The sequence below is a fragment of the Pelodiscus sinensis genome, chromosome 17 (assembly GCF_049634645.1).
Source record: "Pelodiscus sinensis isolate JC-2024 chromosome 17, ASM4963464v1, whole genome shotgun sequence".
NCBI lineage: Eukaryota > Metazoa > Chordata > Testudines > Trionychidae > Pelodiscus > Pelodiscus sinensis.
Window position 1 is genome coordinate 35,714,623 of NC_134727.1, and position 18,905 is coordinate 35,733,527.

An 18,905-nucleotide genomic window follows, 5' to 3' on the forward strand; every position below is an offset into this window, starting at 1 on the left:
AACAAAGGACTTTTTTAATACCGTAAAATCACGAGTGTAATGTACACTTTTCCCCCGGTTTTTTTTAGCATCAAAGTCGGGGTGCGCATTATCCATAGGAGGTTTTTTTTTTAAGTTTTAAACTCACCCTCAGCAGGCATGAGCTGCGCGTGGGGAGGGGGTGCAGGCACGTGCTGGGCAGGGGAGGCCCCTCTGGCAGGCGCGAGCTCGGCATGCGGGCAGCTGGACGGGGGGAAGGTTTTCTTCCCATTCCTTCCCTCCCATTCTCCTGTATAATAGGTGCGCATTATACATAGGAGTCCAGTTTTTTCATGGTTTTAAGAGTCTAAACTCAGGGTGCTCACTATACATAGGTGCGCATTATACTCGAGATTTTACGGTACTTTAAAAATGTATTATTTGCACGCCGGACGTCCCCTCCTCCAGAGCTTGCTGGCTTGGCTTAGGGGAAGCATTCAGCCCCCGAACTCTTTGTGCCATCAGGGAGGGGTCCTTCTGGGCTTGAGGCATCTGAAGAGCATCCCAGAAGTTCAGATACTGCTCTGGCAGCCTCTGGAGTAGCAGTGGGCATCCTGGGACCCCCGGTCCGCCTCTGCCCCTTGCCCCCTGGCCTCAGCAGATTCGTGGTATTCAAGCTTTGGGAGGGACGGACAAGAGCAGGGGACGGGATGTGCTTGGGAGAGGAGGCAGGGAAAAGGCCAGGCAGGGATTTGATATTGTAAAGTAAGTGCAAATGTTTCTTTTATTATTATTAATTATTATTATTATTATTTGAAGCTGATGACAGTTCTATTAATACATGAATGATTAGAGCATGGCTATTTGTTTTGAAATAGTCAGCATGCCAATCATGACTGGATTTAATCTGAGCCTTGGGGTCATGGTGAGAGCATGTGACTGATTTCACTCACTCGCTAGCCTAGGCTGCCCAGCCATCATTTACAAGCCTGGAAAAGCCCCTGAATTCAAACCATGTTTTACTCCCTGATCTCTCTGTAGGCCCCTCCCCACAGGCACAGCAGTACCTGACAGTGTTTAATCCAGTTATCCTCACCACACCCCTGCGAGGTAAAGCAACACTACTATCCTCATTTCATAGGTGGAGAAACTGAGGCACTGAAGAGACGAAGGGACTTGCCCAGGGTCACCCAGGAAGCCTGTGACAGAGCAGGAAGCTGAACCATTGCTCTCCTAGTGCCCTGACCTCTGGAGCATACAGCTTCCGACCGCACCCTTTTGCTTATGAGAGAGTGACTGAGCAGTTGCTCTGTTGTGTGACAGGCAAATGCTGGTCAATGGCGGCTCCGTGCCTCAGTTTCCCCATCTATGCAAGGCTGACAATAAGCCTAATTCGTAGGCAATTTGGGGAAGTTAATTAACATTTGCAAAGTGTTCCAGGAGCCTGAAATGAAAGGCACCACCAAAGTGTTATTGGTAAATACAGAACAACGAAGAATGGGGGAGGTGCAGAAAAGGAAGACTCTTGCGGCAGCCTAGTTTCCAAAGATAACCTTTCCTCCCCTTGCCAGGAGGCGCCGGTGGGGCTCCACTCTGAACAATTAACGTGACAACCTGCCTTGGCTGAACTCAGATGTGAGGAGCGCTGAGAAGAAAGACAGAGGAGCAGGGACTGGCATCGCATAGTTGGAAAGGTTCCTAATGGCGCTGGCATGGAAAAAAGATGCGATTGTTGGCAGGAGGCTTTGCCTTTCTCTGGATGTTTCATCTCGCCCAGCGTGGGGAATTGCTCACCCTTCGGACCATGTCTTCCTCAGAGACTTCACAGTCTTGTGCTTTGCTGCAGCCTTGAGGCAGGAAAGTGGGTGAGTCCTGGCGCACAGGCAGGCATCTTGTATTCAGGCAGATCCAGACGGCTCACAACACTCGTTAAACCTCTCCTGGGGACTGAGCACAGAGCAGGGGAGGAGAACCTAAGGCCCAGGGTCTGGATGCAGCCCCTGGCTTGCCTGGATTTGGCTCCCAAGGCTCAGGGCTTCCCCATAGCATTGGGGAGTCTCCACGGGCACTCCAGCCCCCTGCCCTGCTCTTCCCCGGGGGGCTGGAGCACACAAAGTCTACTAGCCTGGTGTGTGAGTGGAATGTGGGGAGATGTGGGGAGTGTCTTTCTCCTACTCAGTTGGGGAGCCACATCATTGAGAGCTGGTCTTGGTTTTGTTTTGCTTCTCACTTGTGTGTAGCCCCTGACTGATTTTTCTGTGGGTCAGAGGCCCCCGACCCAAAAAAGGTTCCTCACCCCTGTCAGAGAGCCTGTAGGAAGATGAGGGCCTGAAACATAAGCCCGGGTATCTCAGGCCTGGTCAGAGGCCTGAGGCCTAGGAGCAATAGTCAAGACTTTGCTCAGCTCAAACCAAGTCTAGTTCTGAGCGGGAAGCCAGCTTAGTTAATCAGAGTAAGCATAAATAAGGTTGAGCGTATCAAACAACAGAGGGCGTCAGGTACAGATTGTAAGGACATTTCAGGAGGGTGGCAACAGAACACTTCATTGAAAGATATCTTGGTACCAACCACCTCCCCAGCAGCCCGACCCAGGTCTGATCGATGCTGATCAAACCTCCTTTGTCCGCGGTAGGGGAGGTAACTAAGCAACAGGAGCGCCTGATACGCCAGGCGCTTTGTTTGTACCTGTGTATAAAAGTGAACCCCAGGGAGTTGTCTTTGTCCGACCGAGGGGGGGCAGTAGTGCAATCCATACTATTGAGTGAGTCGGTCCGTTGTCAGGGGGTACATATGCAGAGTGGTTCAGCAGTGAGTCTGTTTGCTGACAGACAACTTCCTTTGACAATACACCTGGCCTGGTGCCTTCGATCCTTAGCTGATTTTGTGGCCTCGGCGTCTGCTGTGTTGACTAATTGCACATGGTGAACACGACAGACAGGGAGCCACACATGCATGCATGCAGCCGAAAGATTACCATCATTGACAGAACAGAAGACCTGTCAGGATACAACCAGCGCCGCCTGCTACAGAGACAACTGCAGGGGAGGAGAAAGCTGCCCTTTAGCTTGAGATAAGGGGGAATCCCTATGCACTCATCGCTATTTGCAGAAGCTAGAATGGGTAGGAGGCTGTGGTGTAGCCAGAAAGCCCCACTTGGGTGGCTCCAATTTCAGATGGATGAGCAAAAATGGGAGGGTGCGGGAAGCAGGACAGGAGGGATGAGAGGGGTAAAATCTGGCCCAGCTTCTGAACGGGAGCAGAGGGGAGCAAGCCCCAGCCCCGCTCCCCAGCTGGAGCTCTGGAGTGAGCCCTGGTGCTCTGGCCCCTTTCCCTGGCTGGTTCGCTGGGCGGGCTGGAGGGGGTGCGCCAGGGTGGAAAGTGGCTGAGCCACGGCCCACTCGTGGCTATGCCGTGATAGGAGGATCTCAAGTTGGAAGCAGGGCTGAAACCAAGCACAAGTAATGCAGGGAGCTCTTTGGGGCACAAGCTTTGTGACTCCTTCCTCAGGAGAAAGCCACTTGACGCAACACTGCCCCCCACCTCTCACCTCCAGGGACATCCACCAAGAGCCCCTAAAGCAGCTTGCTAGATCCAAGCCCCAGCAGGCTCTCAACAGCAGGATCTAGCTTCCAGCAGCAGGTCCTGGACTGAAAAAGGCTCCAATCTGGTTCCTCTCTCCAAAATTGGAGCCCACCAGCTCTCTCCCTGCACTGCCTGCAAAAGTCCAACAGTTTCCCTCCTTTTTTCCAAGGCATCATGGGCGTTGTAGTCCCTAGGGCTAGATTGCAGCACACAGGATCCTCCCAGTAAAAGCCAGAGGCTCCTAGGGTGTGTCAAGACTGGCAAGATTTTGCGCAAAAGCAGCCAGTGTAGACAGGCACCTTAATTTTTTGCGCAAGAAAGCCCGATGGCTAAAATGGCCATCGGAGCTTTCTTGCGCAAAAATGTGTCTATACTGGGCATGGATGCTTTTGTGCAAAAGCAGATCTTTTGCGCAAAGGCACTTGCCAATCTAGACGCTCTTTTGCGGAAATACTTTTAACGGAAAAACGTTTCCGTTAAAAGTATTTCCGCAAAATCATGCCAGTCTAGATGCAGCCCTATAGTAAAGGGAACCTACACATGCACTTGCCTATGTGTGTTCTTGGGCATGTGTAAAGCATGTGTTTTCAGATGTGTACACATGCAAAAGCGCAAGCTGCAGTTTGCACATGTGCATGAGGGTGCATTCGCTCGTGTGCAGAAGTGGGAGCATGTATAGGTCGCCCTGGGGTTGAAAGTACAGATCCCTGTCCAGCCTCCTTATCCCAAATCAGTATTTCTTATAACTAGTTAAGATGAACAGAGCCACACGCAAATCCATGGATATCTGCTTTATATCCACAGGTCTCCACACCCGCTGATGTGGATGCAGATATCCCCGGCTCATTTTTGTGGATACGCAAGTGGATGTGGATACACATTTTATACCTAGAGCCCTGCCACTCTGCAAGTATCTGCGGCTCGTTTTTGTATCCGCACACACAGGGCTCTAAAGATAAATACATCTCAGAGCCTAAAGATGGTGCTAGTGAGTTTTAGTACAGCCCATGCACACAGCAGCGTAGCAGGGTCTCTCCAAGTGCGTGCAGTTTTTCAGGCATCCCTAAAAGGACTTTTTCAAGTGATCTGATTTGAGAATACCAGCTCCGGAAGGGGGAAGGGGGAGTGCTGATGTGCGTATGGTATGGGGCAGCATGGTCTCCAGCTCTGTCAGCCCCAAACCCTCCAAAACCACGAATCAGCCTCACATTCATGAAACTGGCTCAAAAAACTCCCATGGGTTTTTGAAAGCACATTCCACTGTGGGTAATTCTGATTTGCCTTCTTGTTTCTGAGCCGGTGCGGGGGGGAAGGGGGGGTACTTCTGTTTTCAAGCTTTTTTCCAACAACAGCGGGGGCTGTTTCTGTAGGTTTTTAAAAATGAAAGCTGGGGAATCTCTCTCTTCCCACACATCCAGAGGCTGGGGCTTTCGGAAAACCAGCCAATAGCACGACTCTCATGATAAAAATCACCAGAGCTGGCAACACTGAGGCGCTGTTTTTTCAGACACGCCCTGGTTTGACCCCATAAGGCTGCTGACCGGAGACCCCAGAGCAGCTCTGCGTAGAGGAGGAGGGGAGATGGAATGACCACAAGCCTCGGTTTACCTCCCACAAGCCACCTCCTGCCAAACATCTGGAGTAAACAAACCCAGTGCTGATGGAACAAACCTGCTGACTTTTGAGTACGAGACAAACATGGGCGAAGGTTACATTTTGCCTCCAGAGCCCTCATTTGGCATGTAAGTACATGGGGCTGGCTGCATGCCTCACAGACTGCTGATCTGGACAAACATGCTGGGCGCTTTGCAAGGACACAGGCGTTACTTTCATGCTGGCAAAAAGGCTTGAATGAAAAGCCCTGTTTATCCAGCAAGCAGCTGGGGGAGGCTTTCTGTGCACCAGCCCCTCCCCTAGAGTCTGCCATGGAGGGGTCACCTCTGGGAGGAAGAAGGGAATTCAGGTCTCCTTGCTCATCCTCGTCCTCTCTGCTGAGGATGCCAGTGAAGATGCCCAGGGGTACCAGCTGGGAGGGCGGCTCTGCTTCTCCAGAGCCAAAGCACGACTCTGAACTTCCAGGCCGAATGACTCTTCCCGACGTCCCAGGGAAACATCCGCTCAAGGCAGAACAAAATGAAAGACTCAAGGAGACAACGCCCAGGTTCGGGATGTAGGTGAGTAGTCGACTACCCGACGAGCCTAGGCTTATCGGTTAGTTGAGTCAACTACGTGACTCCTCGCATTCCCTCCCCCTTACTGTCTCTAAAAGCCGGTTCCCTCCAGCACTGTCTGCAGTGTGGACTCCCCCCTCCTGATAGAGACAGCAGTGCAGGGGGGCAGAGGCTGCTCCCCATCCCACGGAGGAGCCCCTGCCCACAGCGGCTGGGGCTGGCTGTGAACAAAGGCTGCTCCAGCAGCAGCCCGTGAACAGTGGCTGCTGGACCCGGTGTAAATCGGGACTGAGCAAACCCCGCTCCGTCCCAGCTCACGCCAAGTCCAGGAGTTACCCCGGCTGCTGCTCTGCCATTTAAACGTAGTAAGAGCTGGGCGGGCAGGCAGCCTGGCTCTTATTACAGTCACACTGCAGCGCCGCAATAGGGGGTAACTCCCGGAGGCTTTCTCCCGTATCGACCAATCATGTCGATAGAAATTCTATCGACTCCACGATTAGCTATTTACTCGTTTTCTAACCTTCCTACCCAGATTTCTTCTCCAGGCTCATTCTCTTCAACCAACTTTCATTCGCATCAGCCTTTGCAGCTGGTGAAGCAAGGCGTTGGAAACGTAAGAAGAAAAGGTTTAAGCATGACCCGTGTATTAGGGTTGGGCCGGCTGGATGGGGACCATGAACTCTTCGGCAGATCCTTGCAGGTTTGGGAAGCATCCAATCAGAGAGGTGAAACAACAGTAGGTGACCAATCGGGTCGCTCAGATCGTGGCTATTGAAAGTCATAGCCAGGGTGAATAGTTGCGAGGAATCCACAGAACTATATTCGCAGAGGCACCACGGGCGGTGGATGAATGGCTGGCTTGGGGGACAAGCCCCGCCCTGCCCCATCCATGCCCACAGGCCTTCAGTCCCCCGCCCCCATTACGGCTGCTGGCCCCTGTCCAAGGCTAGCACTCCCTGTGCCAGCCAGGAAGACACACAACCCCAGTCTTCTTCACCAGCCGCTGTACCGGTCGGCTGGGCAGCCGCACTGCGACCCCAATCTTCCTCACTGGCCCGGCAGCCCCACGGACCCTGCCTTCCCTGCCGGCCAGACAGCTACATGACCCCAGACCTCCCAGCCGGCAAGAGCTTGGCCACCTCTGACTTTTGGGAAGGCAATGCCTTCCCTTGTCGCCATTACCCGCCGCCCACGAGAGGCACCACCAGATGCCCTTAGGCCTGTTTGGGGACCCGTCACATCCAGGAAAGAAGGCCCAACGTCCTGAGGAAACCGTTGGCGGGGACTCCTTTGCCCACAGAGAAATTTGCCGCTGGTGCCGTGGGAGGGTCCGAAAAGGTGAAACCCGAGTGTTCATTGTGTCCTACTGCGACTGGGCGCCGGGGCTGTCTTTGTGTTGGGTGTTTGTGCAGCCTGAACACCCTGGGATCCTGGTGTCTGACGGGGGGTGCCGAGGTGCTAACTGCAGCACAGAGGCCTCCTTTGTACTCGGCCCCTGGCTCTGCAGGGAGTTTTAAGTGACGCTCGGTCCAGAGCTTTCCAGCAATGCCTCATGATGCCTTGCAGAGTCGCTGCCGGCTCCCCCTCCTGCCTGGGCTCCCCTCCAGGTGCCAGGGTCAAACAGGAGACAGCCCCTGTCTCCTTTTATCTCCCCCACCCTTGCGGGCCCTTGTAAACAATCCCAGACTCCAGTTCAGGAAGGGGCGGAGGCTGGTCTTTGATCTCCTGCTTTCTTGGGTCTGACAAACAAACCAAGCAGGCAACAATGGGCGGCTGTTTTTAAAGCCTGGCTGACGTAAGCAGGTGTCACCAAGGCCTGTGAGGGGAGCCAGTGAGAGAGACAAGCCCCCAGGGGTTGTACCTGGCCTGCCTGAGGCACAGGGAGGCTGAATGATGTGCCCAAGGTTCCACGGGGCGTCTGTGGCAGAGCTGGGCATTGACGGCGGGTCTCAAAGTGCTCGGCTGGGCCCGAAGCAGCCTCCGGCTTGACTCACTTTCCCATTTCCACACAGCCTGTCGCCGACGTGCTCCCACCTCACCCGACCCACGGGTGGGTTTCCTGCATGAGTACCTGGTTGTTCCTGTGCTGGTCTCCTGCACTCCCTTGCCCTCTGCTTGCGCCATGGCAGCATCACCAGCCCCCTGCCATGATCAGCTGCCACCCCCGTGGCCTACCCACAGGCCTCGCGGAGGGGCAGTTTGTGCTCCTTTGTCTCACCAGCTCTGTGCTCAATGAGACAGCTGGGCCCAGAGCTACGAACTACAGTCCTGTTCATCCCCTGGAGAGTAAAAACACATGCCTGGGAAAATGCAGTGCCCCGCATACCTGCTGTGGGGCTGCCCCTAGCCAGCTCTGCCAGGGGGAGGGGAGCTATGCGGGGGAAGGACGGGATACACCGATCACCCAGACTTACACTGATTTCTTCTACAGTGTATTTCTCACCTGAGCCTGGCTTCAGATGTCCCAAACATGGAACAAGCCAGCTGTGGTAGGTCTCACTGGTCACAGGGGGTTGGCCTGGGGTGGCCACCTACAGAGGAGGAGAGCGAAGGAGGGGGGGGGGAGACCAGAAGTGACAGACACTTGAGTGCATGGAAAGCACTGCTAACCATTACTGCCTTGACAACTGTTACCTACCAGCTCTGTGTTCTTGGGGAACCAGAGCACGGCCACCCGCCAGCCCTGTGCTTTTGGGGACACGCATGGAAAAGCATCCCCCGTCTCCAGGCCTCTGCTTGAATCACAGACAAAGCAATGAAAAGGCCAGGGTGAACACACCTTAACTCCTCCAGACAAGAGGGATAGAATTAAGGAAATGCCCCATTAGCATACAGAATGAAGACCAACCCTTCCAAAGCAGGAACCACACTGAACTATGGGATACCGAAAGCAGAGCAGCACTGCCTGATGGGAAATCTCGGCTCCAGATGATAATGCACCCAGGCCTGCTCACACCCAAATTAGTCATCATTATCAGACCAATTCTAGTAATGGATCCTACTGACATCCCAACTACTGAAACCTAGTTGCATTGCGAGCTAGTTCAAGGAACATCACCCATAACCAGGGGTGATCAGTCTCTATTGCCTCGCCTCTGTTTACCCAGAAGCAAATCCAGTGTTCTCCTCCAACTATTGTCCTGTCCCGACAAAAACTTCTACCCTTATCCAAGAAAAACTGTTCTGATACCTGGATTTAAACTGCATCAGTTCCACTGAGACTTCTTCATCTCCTGTCTGATCATGCTGGGGGCTCTGTTCTGCTTGTCTCCTGCCCTCTGAACCCCCAGCTCTCATCACCATCTGGGGACCCCAATCAGTGCAAGCTCCATGGAGTGGGGAGGTATCTCTATCTCTCCCTCCCCCCTCCGCACAGCTACCTCTCTCTAAGCATAGTCTCCTGACCCTGCCCCATGTAAACTGTTGTATGGTTAGACATTTAGATTTAATATTGTAACTGTTAGATTTTTATATATTCACTACCCAGAAATAAATGACTTTCATTGTTAAGCTGATTGCTTCTCTCTCTTCCTTTCTCTCTCGCTCATTCTTCCTCAGGGGTGTTGTTTTGGCTCTGTAACAAAGAGGAGATGAAGGGGGGATATGATAGAGGTCTATAAAATCATGAGTGGTGTGGAGAGGGTGAATAAAGAAAAGTTATTTATTACTTCCCATAATAGAAGAACTAGAGGACACCAAATGAAATTAATGGGGAGCAGGTTTAAAACTAATAAAAGAAAGTTCTTCTTCACACAGCGTGTAGTCAACCTGTGGAACTCCTTGCCAGAGGAGGCTGTGAAGGCTAGGACTATAATAGAGTTTAAAGAGAAGTTCAGTAATGTCATGGAGGCGAGGCCCATAAAAGGCTATTACCCAGGGGATAGAAATGGTGTCCCTGGCCTCTGTTTGCCAGAGGCTGGAGAAGGATAGCAGGAGACAAATTGCTGGATCATTGTCTTCGGTCCACACCCTCTGGGGCACCTGGTGCCAGCCACTGTCGGCAGACAGGCTACTGGGCTAGATGGACCTTTGGTCTGACCCAGTGCTGCTATTCTTATGTTCTTATGTTCTTCTTGTACCCAAGCTAAAGATCTCTGTGTTGCCCAGAATCCAGTGGGGTTCGCTCATCGTGTGGTTTACCAGCGAATGACTGTGGTGTGAAAGTGGGGACAGGGAGGTGCGGAAGCTGGGGGCATTTGAGGCTGGCAGCTTAAAGTCCTGTTTCATCCAGCCCGCTGAATCCAAAGGCACATGAGGGTGCAGTGTGGCACTGCTGCTGAACCCAGCCTGCTGAGTTCAGGGACATATATGGGGTCAGCTTGGGTCAGGCGTGCTCTGTTAGTGGGGGTGAGTGTCCATGTGTTGCTAAGGTGGGAAGAACCCCGTTCTGAGGAGCCTAGTTCCTGCAGGAGAGCTCCAGTGGGAGGGAGAATTGGCAGCAGGGAGAATTCAGCCCCGTGTGAGAGCACCAGGAAGCACAAGCAGCACACGGATAGAATTGTGAACCTCCCCCCAGCCCCATGAGAGTAACCCTAATCAATGAGCATACCCCAGGGTATTGGGCAAATCTGGTAACACAACAACAAGCAAAACCGAGACTCTTCCCCACCGCCCCAGCTGGAGTGCTGGAGGCAGCTGTAGAGAAAGGGCAGGGAACGTTTTTTGAGTCGGGAGCCGCTGACCCACGGAAAAATCAGTCAGGGGCTGCACACAAGTGAGAAGCAAAAACAAAAACAAACAAAAACAACAACCCCCCCCCCCGAACCCTCACTGATGTGGAGAAGGAGAAAGTCCCTCCCCACATTCCCCTCGCACACCAGAGCCTAGGCGGGCGCAATGCTAGTAGATTTTGTGTGCTCCAGCCCCAAAGAGGGGCGGTGGAGGGGCTGGAGTGCCAGCATAGGCTCCCCGATCCTGGAAGAGGGAGCCTGGAACCTCAGGGGCCGGATCCAGGCAAGCCAGGGGCTGCATCTGCCCTCCCCCCCCCCCGAGCCTAAGGTTCCCTACCCCTGCTGCAGAGATTGAACAGCTTGGGAAGAGGCGTAAGTGATTGCCTGGTGCCAGTTTACAAGGGCTCAGTAGCTCACCCAGGCTGTCTAGACTGGCCAGTTTTTCCGGAAAATCAGCCGCTTTTCTGGAAAAACTTGCCAGCTGTCTACACTGGCCGCCTGAATTTCTGCAAAAGCACTGACTTCCTACTGTAAGAAATCAGTGCTTCTTGTGCAAATACTATTCTGCTCCCGCTCAGGCAAAGTGTAGACAGCTCAGATTTGTTTTCCGCAAAAAAGCCCCGATTGCGAAAATGGCAATTGGGGCTTTTTTGCGGAAAAGCGCGTCTAGATTGGCCACGGACGCGTTTCCACAAAAAGTGCTTTTGCGCAAAAGCGTCCGTGCCAATCTAGACACTCTGTTCCGAAAATGCTTTTAACGGAAAACTTTTCCGTTAAAAGCATTTCCAGAAAATCATGCCAGTCTAGATGCAGCCCCAGTGTATTATTTCACTAGCCGGGCTCTTTCACACAGCTCATCTCTAGAGCCCTGCGTGGATACCACATTTGTGTCCGCATCCCTATCCACAAACACGAGCCGTGGCAACCCACGTCCATATTGGCGGATGCAGAGACCCACGGCTATAGAGCGGGTAGCCGCGGATTTGCAGGGCTCTCTTCATCTCCGCCCAGGAGCAAGGCGAGGAGAGCAGACACGTAGCCAGCGTGGGCCACAGGCAGGGAGGTACCGCTGTGATCAGCAGGCCAGGTCTCGGTTCATCGACAGCTTCCCTGGCAACTCTAGTGAGAGGGGCCTTGGCAGCATGACACAGAGCGCTGCCTTTGCTTTCAGAAGGCTGGCTGCCTATCCTCCCTGCAGACCCATCGGTGGGGTCTGGGGGCACTGTCTGGCAGCTGTGTGTGGTGGAGCAGGTGACGGAGGAGCTCAAAGCACTGGCCTCATTTCTTCCCCCCACTCCCCAACTCCTTTAATAACCGGCAGGCCCCATTTGGGTCATGCACGTTAATTGTGCTGTCCTAGTGTTGCACGGAGATAACACGGCTCTCTTGCACTTCTCTATTTCAACACCAGCTGGGAGCATCAAGTCATCTCCAGTTGGGGGCATTTGGGGTGGGAGGCACAGCTGGATGGGGGAAGGGGCCCTCTATGAATATCCCCCACAAACACAGATAGGCGATGACTTGAGCCTGCCAGGGCAGCTGTCTCACGGTGCTAATTATAGAAATCCTGGGGCCCTGCGAGATTGCCAGGGTGTCAGGAGATGGCCCTGATGAGTTGTCAGTCACCCGTGGTGCTGTGCAGCTGACAGAGGGAGTGGGAATACAGTTCTTTTCCAGCTCCCCACCTCCCAGGAAGCTGCGCCAGCTTCCAGCGGGAGCTCGGAGTACGCTCGCCTCTCTTTGCAACGGCTGCACCACCTCCAAGAGATTTAAAACGGGCAGGCCTGCGCTGGCCTCTGACCAGCTCTCAGCTGCTGCGGCTGAGGCTCCCGTTGCTCACACATTGAACCCAGAGTCGGGCCCGGCTTTGCACGCCGGCCGGGTGTTCTGTGATCAGAGCCCTCACACTGAGGTGTCTGCAGGCTCAGCGGGATGGCAAGGGACCTGTCACCTCTGGCTCCCTGGCTCTGCTCTGGAGAGGAAGAGCCCAGTGGGTGGACGAAGACGACAAGCCCCCAGGGGCTGCCGCGGTGCTGTTGAAATGAACGGCCAGGAGGGCCATGGAAAGGGGATTGGTTTGGCCTCTCCGGAATCGATTGTGGGCTCAGTCCTGGTCCTCGTGGGCCGGCGGTCGCATCGCACCCGCAAAACAACAAACCACCGACGCCCTCCGAAGAGATTCCAAGAACGGAGCTGGCCTCTCCTCCCTGGGGCTGGTCCCCCGGGTGAAGCTCAGAGCAGGGGGGAAGCTCGCAGTGCTGGGGCTGGCGCTGAAGCTCTTTCGGGGCTCAGCGGCTGATTTTCCCCAGTGCTTCCATCTTGCCTCAGCACGGCCCTCGCTGGAGGAGCGGGAGCCTGCGCTAGACAGGCCTTTCCTTCTGGCTCGGCAGGCCCGGTGGCTGCTGCAGGAAGATGTTGCTGATTATCAGCGCTCCGCAGGCAGGAAGGGAGATGCTGTTCTTGGAGTTGGCGGCTTTTCCTGTTGGCTCAGATGAGAGATGAGCTGATCCAGCCCAGAGAGCCCAGGAGCGGGTCCACCCAGGCTGGGAGCGGGTCCACCCAGGCTGGGAGCCTGCTAAGTCTCATGATGGGGCTGCAGCTAGGAATGCGCCCTACATGGCCGGGCCCTGGGGCGGCCTGTTACATGCGGCAGGACCCGTGGCAGGCCCGGCCCTGACCCAGCTCTGTGTGGAGAACGGAGCAGGGCGCGAGCGGCCATCTGCTGTCCTTGGCAATGACCTGCTCCTAGCAGCCCTTTAATCATTCCCCCGCCTAGTCTCAGAACCCTCTCCAACATCCGTCGTGCACCGTGGACCTGGAGCTGGGTACTGCATTCCATGAGCACACACCAGGGCTGGTAATGGGGGGGTCAGGGACTGTCAGCCCTTCATGCCACCCAGAGACTGCGCCATGCCTCCCCCAGCCAGCCCTGCAAGCGTGCCCGCTTTGGCCACGATTTAAAAGGACCAGGGTTCCGGTTGCCACTGCCACTTTGAAATTGTTGGTCCCTGGCACAGCAGGATAAGACACAGAGGAAATATAACCTCCTTCTCCTATTCCACATTCCCCTATTGACACATGCCGGGTTCACAGATGCTCTGTTAGCTGCAGTGCTGCACTAGGAACGCCTTGCAGCCGATGAATCCACCATGACCCCGAGTCTTTCTGCAGAAGCACCGTTTCTCAAGCTAGAGTCCCCCTCCTTGACGTAAGGCCCACTGCCTTTGCTCCGAAATGTAGCGCTTTACTGTCGGCCACATTGACGCGGGGAGGGATTGCCGGTGCCCGGTTTGACACGTGATCCAGATTACTCTCCATCAGTAACTCCTCCCGCCGTTGTGTCATCTGCCGGCTTTCTCAGTGACGCTTTTCGGTTTGCCTCTGGGCCCTTGGTAAAACCGTTAAACGGCACTGGGTGCCCGCAAGACCCCTCTAGAAACCCCCGCTGGATGAAGGTTCTCCACTTACATTTCATAGAATCATAGAATCATAGGACTGGAAGGGACCTCAAGAGGTCATCGAGTCCAGCCCCCCGCCCTCAAGGCAGGACCAAGCTCCGTCTACACCATCCCTGACAGATGTCTATCCAACCTGTTCTTAAATATCTCCAGAAAGGGAGATTCCACCACCTCCCTTGGCAATTTATTCCAATATTTGACCACCCTGACAGTTAGGAATTTTTTCCTAATGTCCAATCTAAACCTCCCCTGCTGCACTTTAAGCCCATTACTCCTTGTCCTGTCCTCAGAAACCAAGAGGAACAAATTTTCTCCTTCCTCCTTGTGACACCCTTTTAGATATTTGAAAACCGCTATCATGTCCCCCCTTAATCTTCTTTTTTCCAAACTAAACAAGCCCAGTTCATGAAGCCTGGCTTCATAGCTCATGTTCTCTAGACCTTTAATCATTCTTGTCGCTCTTCTCTGTACCCTTTCCAATTTCTCCACATCTTTCTTGAAATGTGGCGCCCAGAACGGGACACAGTACTCCAGCTGAGGCCTAACTAGTGCCGAGTAAGGCCTGCACTAGTTCAATAGTTCAATAGTTTCAATAGCGAGACCTATGCGATAGCTGGTTTGAATCCAAGTCGTGGGTGCGGGGTCGATTTTATGTGCTTCAGGTTCCTTCATCGAAATGCTGAGCAGCACCAAGTCTAAGTGCCAGATGTCTAGGAACATTACGACAGCACTGCCTTTCTCAGCCAAACTCGTTGTCTCATCAAAAACCATATCGAACTAGGGACAGGATCTCTTTCCTGTCGACCCACGCGGTTGGGCATTGATTGCATTGCCTTCCTTCCACATTGTATTAGTCAAGTGCCACAGCAGCCAGCCCCCGTTCTCCTTTCTAAAGGTTGGCCCACGACGGGGCTGTGGCAGTCCTTGCAAAACCAGCATCTAGGCACCTGGGCTGCTTCTTGTTATCTCCAAGCGTGGGGCCCTTGAGCTGAAATTGGAGAGGCAGCCACAGTGCTTTCTCCAGCCAGAATCGCTCCCATTCCAGCTTGCGTGACCCTCACCCCCTGCAGCACACCAGCCCACAATCTTCCCCCGCAGCAGGAATTACGTGCACAAGGCTTTTGTGTCTTCTGATAAAGACGCTCCAGCTTAACAAGCTCAGCGTTTTCCGAAGGGCAGCAAAGACCCAGGCACGTTCCCACGTGCTCCCCCGTCTCTTCCCGATCCATCTGCATGTTTTGTGAGTCGCTAAGGTGCTGCAGGGCTATCGGCTGTTTTTTAAGTTTTCCAGTTACAGACTAACCCGGCTCCCCCTTTGAATCTTCCTGATCTTGTCCGTGTCAAAACAACGAGAGTCCTGTGGCACCTGAAGAACTAACAGATGGATTTGGGCATCAGCTTTTGTGGGTAAAAAGATGTCAGATGCTTGAGTGGCTTCTATAGGGTTACCAGATGGTTTCAAAAAAATACCGGACACATTTGATCTCAGATTGGGAGCGGGGGACCGACCGGGAGGGGAGCACGGCTGGCCAGGATTGGGCTGGGGGCAGTGGGGCTGGCTGGGAGGGAGCTAGCCAGTGGGGAGTGGGGCTGGCCAGGGGAGATTAGTGGGGATAGGACCGGTTGGCAGGAAGCAGGGCTAATCCCAGAGGGGGTCACGGGGAGCGGGGCTGGCCAGGGGAGGAGTGGGGGGCGGGAGGAACTAGCTGGCGGGGGGCGGGGCTGGCCTGGGCGTACACAGATCCCAGGGTGCTTCCCGTCCTGCGCACGGTCCCGGCGGGGCGCACGGGTGAGTCCAGCTCCGGGGATTCCATCCCACCCCAGCCCCGTCCTGCCCCCCTCCTCTGTACTGTGTAGTCATGTACTGCCTGGCTGGTACACACGCTCACGCGGTGTGACTCACGCAGTGTGAGCACATCTGCCAACCAGGCAGTGCAACGACGTACTGATACCCCTGCTAATAATAAAACTTACTTAATTAGAAAATACCGGACACTTTATATGTCGGGTTTTTTCTCAATTTGTTTCCTGGACAGAAAGCTCAAATACCGGACTGTCCGGTTCAAAACCAGACACCTGGCAACCGTAGGCTTCTACCACCAAAGCTGATGCCCAAATACATTGGTTCATCTCTCAGGTGCCACAGGACTCCTCGTTGTCTTTGCAGGCACCAACTAACCCCCCTTCCCCCGAGACTTGTCCATACCTGCTGATCATAGCAGGGGCCTGCCAGGCCATGGTAAGCCCCCTGGGAGGGCTGTCAGCTGGCACCGAACATCTGGGGTGGTGTTTTCAGTGTACAGCGCCTAGGCCCTGACATACAGGCCCAGGGCCCTTAAGTGCTATGGCGACAGAAATAATCAGCAATCGTTTGCCTAACTCTGCTCCCAGGGGAGTTTTACCCGTGACGGCGATGGCAGCAGGTAGGCCAAAGCTGAACACCATGGACACTCTTTATTTCCCTTTTCTGATACACCCAGATCCACGCCTCCGGCAGCTTCACCCCCCTTCCTGGACTACACGGGTCCCACGAGACTCTAGAGTCATCCACCACCCCGGAGCGACCACTTCTTTTGGTGAGTTCAGGGATTCACATTTACATCCTGCTTCTCCCCAGTGTTTGCTGCCCACTCCCCCTCCTCCCAGGCACCTTTGTCCCTTGTCACTGGCCAGTCCCGTGGATGCTCCTGAACGTCCCCTGGGTCAGAGCCCTGCTCCCCACCAGTCCCCTCCAGGGACACGGGGAGGGATCGGAGCCAGTACTAATGATACTGAACTTTGGCCAAGGCAAGGTAAATATTGTGATTTCTCCTGTTCCCCAACTAGGGGTGGTGTTGGGTCCTTGGGGGCGTGGGGCTGGCCAGGGAGCGGCAGAGGCCAGATGTCACATTGTGGGTTCTGTGCTTGGCCAGAGGTCATGACGACCTTGTCTCTTGATTGCAAAACCGCCTGGGCTCTGGGATGTGCACGGGGCCGACTCCCCCTCTTCTGTCACGTCAAACTCCTTGTCTCCCATCCAGAGCCCCGCCAGCCACGCGGCTCCTCTCTGCTTCCCCCACCGGGCCCTGAGGTGTGGGTGGAGGAGATGAAGGGCCGTATTGGTGGGGGGATGAGAGGTTCTCCCCCAACACCACTCCAGTCCAAGGCTTGCACGTGGTTTCCAAAGCTCCCTAGAGAGCAACTCCCCTCAGGGCCGGCCCCCAACATTTTGGCACCTGAGGCGGGGAGCTCAAATGATGCCCCCATGGCTGCCTCTCTTGGGCCAAAACTTTGGAAGGTCTCGATTCTGCCTCCTTCCTGTTCTGCTCCTCTTATGGAACTACTCTGCTGCCTACCCCAATACAGGCAGTCCCCGAGTTACGCGGATCCGACTTATGTCGGATCCGCAGTTACGAACGGGAATTTTCTCGCCCCGGAGGACAGGAGCGGCGGGACGCGTGGTCCCGCCGCCCACCTCCTTCGGGGCAAGAAAAGCTGCTCCCCGTCTCCCTGGTCTGTTGGGCGAGCCAGCAGACCAGGGAGACGGGGAGCAAAGCGGCGGAGGACCCGGGGCCGGACCCGCGGCTGCTTCCAGCTGATCTGGAAGCGCCACGGGTCCGGCCCGGGTCCTCCGTGGCTTTGCTCAGCGTCTCCCTGGTCTGCTGGGGAGGGACGCAGCTAGTGCCCGCCCCCAGCAGACCAGGGAGACGTGGAGCAAAGCCCGGGGCCTGTGGTAGAGCAGGTGGGACACTGCCGGTTGGTCCCGCAGCACCGCTCCTTGGCGCTACTGGACCAACCCGGCAGCACCCCAGCTGCTCTGCCCCAGGAGTCCTGATTCAGCCGCTGCTGATCAGTTTCAGCAGTGGCTGAATCAGGACGCCTGGGGCAGAGCAGCTGGGGTGCTGCTGGGTTGGTCCAGTAGCGCCGAAGAGCGGCCGCGCTACTGGACCAACCCAGCAGCACCCGAGCTGCTCTGCCCCAGGCGTCCCCAAGTCAGCCGCTGCTGAAACTGACCAGCGGCTGACTACAGGAAGCCTGAGGCAGAGTTGCTCTGCCCCAGGCTTCCTGGAATCAGCTGCTGATCAGTTTCAGCAGCAGCTGACTTGGGGATGCCTGGGGTTCTTAAGCTGAATCTGTATGTAAGTCGGAACTGGTGTCCAGATTCAGCCGCTGTTGACACTGATCAGTTTCAGCAGCGGCTGAATCTGGAGCCAGTTCCGACTTACATACAGATTCAACTTAAGAACAAACCTACAGTCCCTATCTTGTACGTAACCCGGGGACTGCCTGTACAGGAGAACTAACAGCAACAGACACAATTTTCTACTCTCCGGGTCCTAGTGGCGCCCCCCCCCCCTACAGTCTGGCACCTGAGGCGGCCGCCTGAGGTCACCTCATGGTAAGGCCCATCCTGACTCCTCTTGCACGGAGGTTCACAGCGCAACCCTTGCTCAGCCCAGCTTCAAGGAAGTCCCGATCCCCAAACCAGCATTGGCTTGTCCTACAATTCACCAGGCACCCACCTCCCAGACCACAGGAGCCAGGCGGTCTTGCTTTTCCCAGGCCGTTGTACGTGCAGACGGCCAGACTGGGTCAGGCCCATGGTCCACCTAGCAGTGTCCTGTCTCGACTGTGGCCAGTTCCAGGCCCTGAGGGAACAGACAAAACAGGACAGTTACCAAATGACGCACCCCAGGGAGGAACCCCAGAGCCTGGGGCTGCCTCCCTGGCCACATTGGCCATTAGCCCTGGATGGATCTATCCTCCGTGAACTTCTCTAATCCTCTTTGGAATCCAGTCATACTTTCGGCCTTCACGGCGTCCTCTGGCAAGGAGTTCCACAGGTCGACCGTGCGCTGCGTGAAGCAGCACTTCCTTCTGCCGCTGCCTAGTCATTCCAGCTCTCGGGTCATGGGAAGGGGGACATTTACGTCCTCCTTCGCTTTCTCCACGCCAATCCTGAGTTCATAGACCCGGTGTCTCGTTTGCAAGTCCCAGCCTCGTTAATCTCTCCTTGTATGGACGCTCTCCCATGCCCCTCAGCAGTCTCGTTGCCCTTCTCTGCACCTTTTCCACTCTAAGCAACA

At 55.0% G+C, this 18,905-nt stretch overlaps 1 long non-coding RNA gene across 2 annotated transcripts; it reads left to right on the forward strand.

The window, feature by feature from the left end:
• Positions 1–584: 584 nt before the first annotated feature.
• LOC112543891 (uncharacterized) lies at positions 585–9,267 on the forward strand. 2 transcript variants are annotated; one of them, XR_012896399.1, is made up of 4 exons: positions 585–723; positions 1,530–1,823; positions 5,048–5,282; positions 6,244–9,266. It is a non-coding gene; the product is annotated as an uncharacterized LOC112543891 (long non-coding RNA). The 2 variants fall into 2 exon arrangements; XR_012896398.1 differs by having other exon boundaries at positions 5,048–9,267.
• Positions 9,268–18,905: the final 9,638 nt, after the last annotated feature.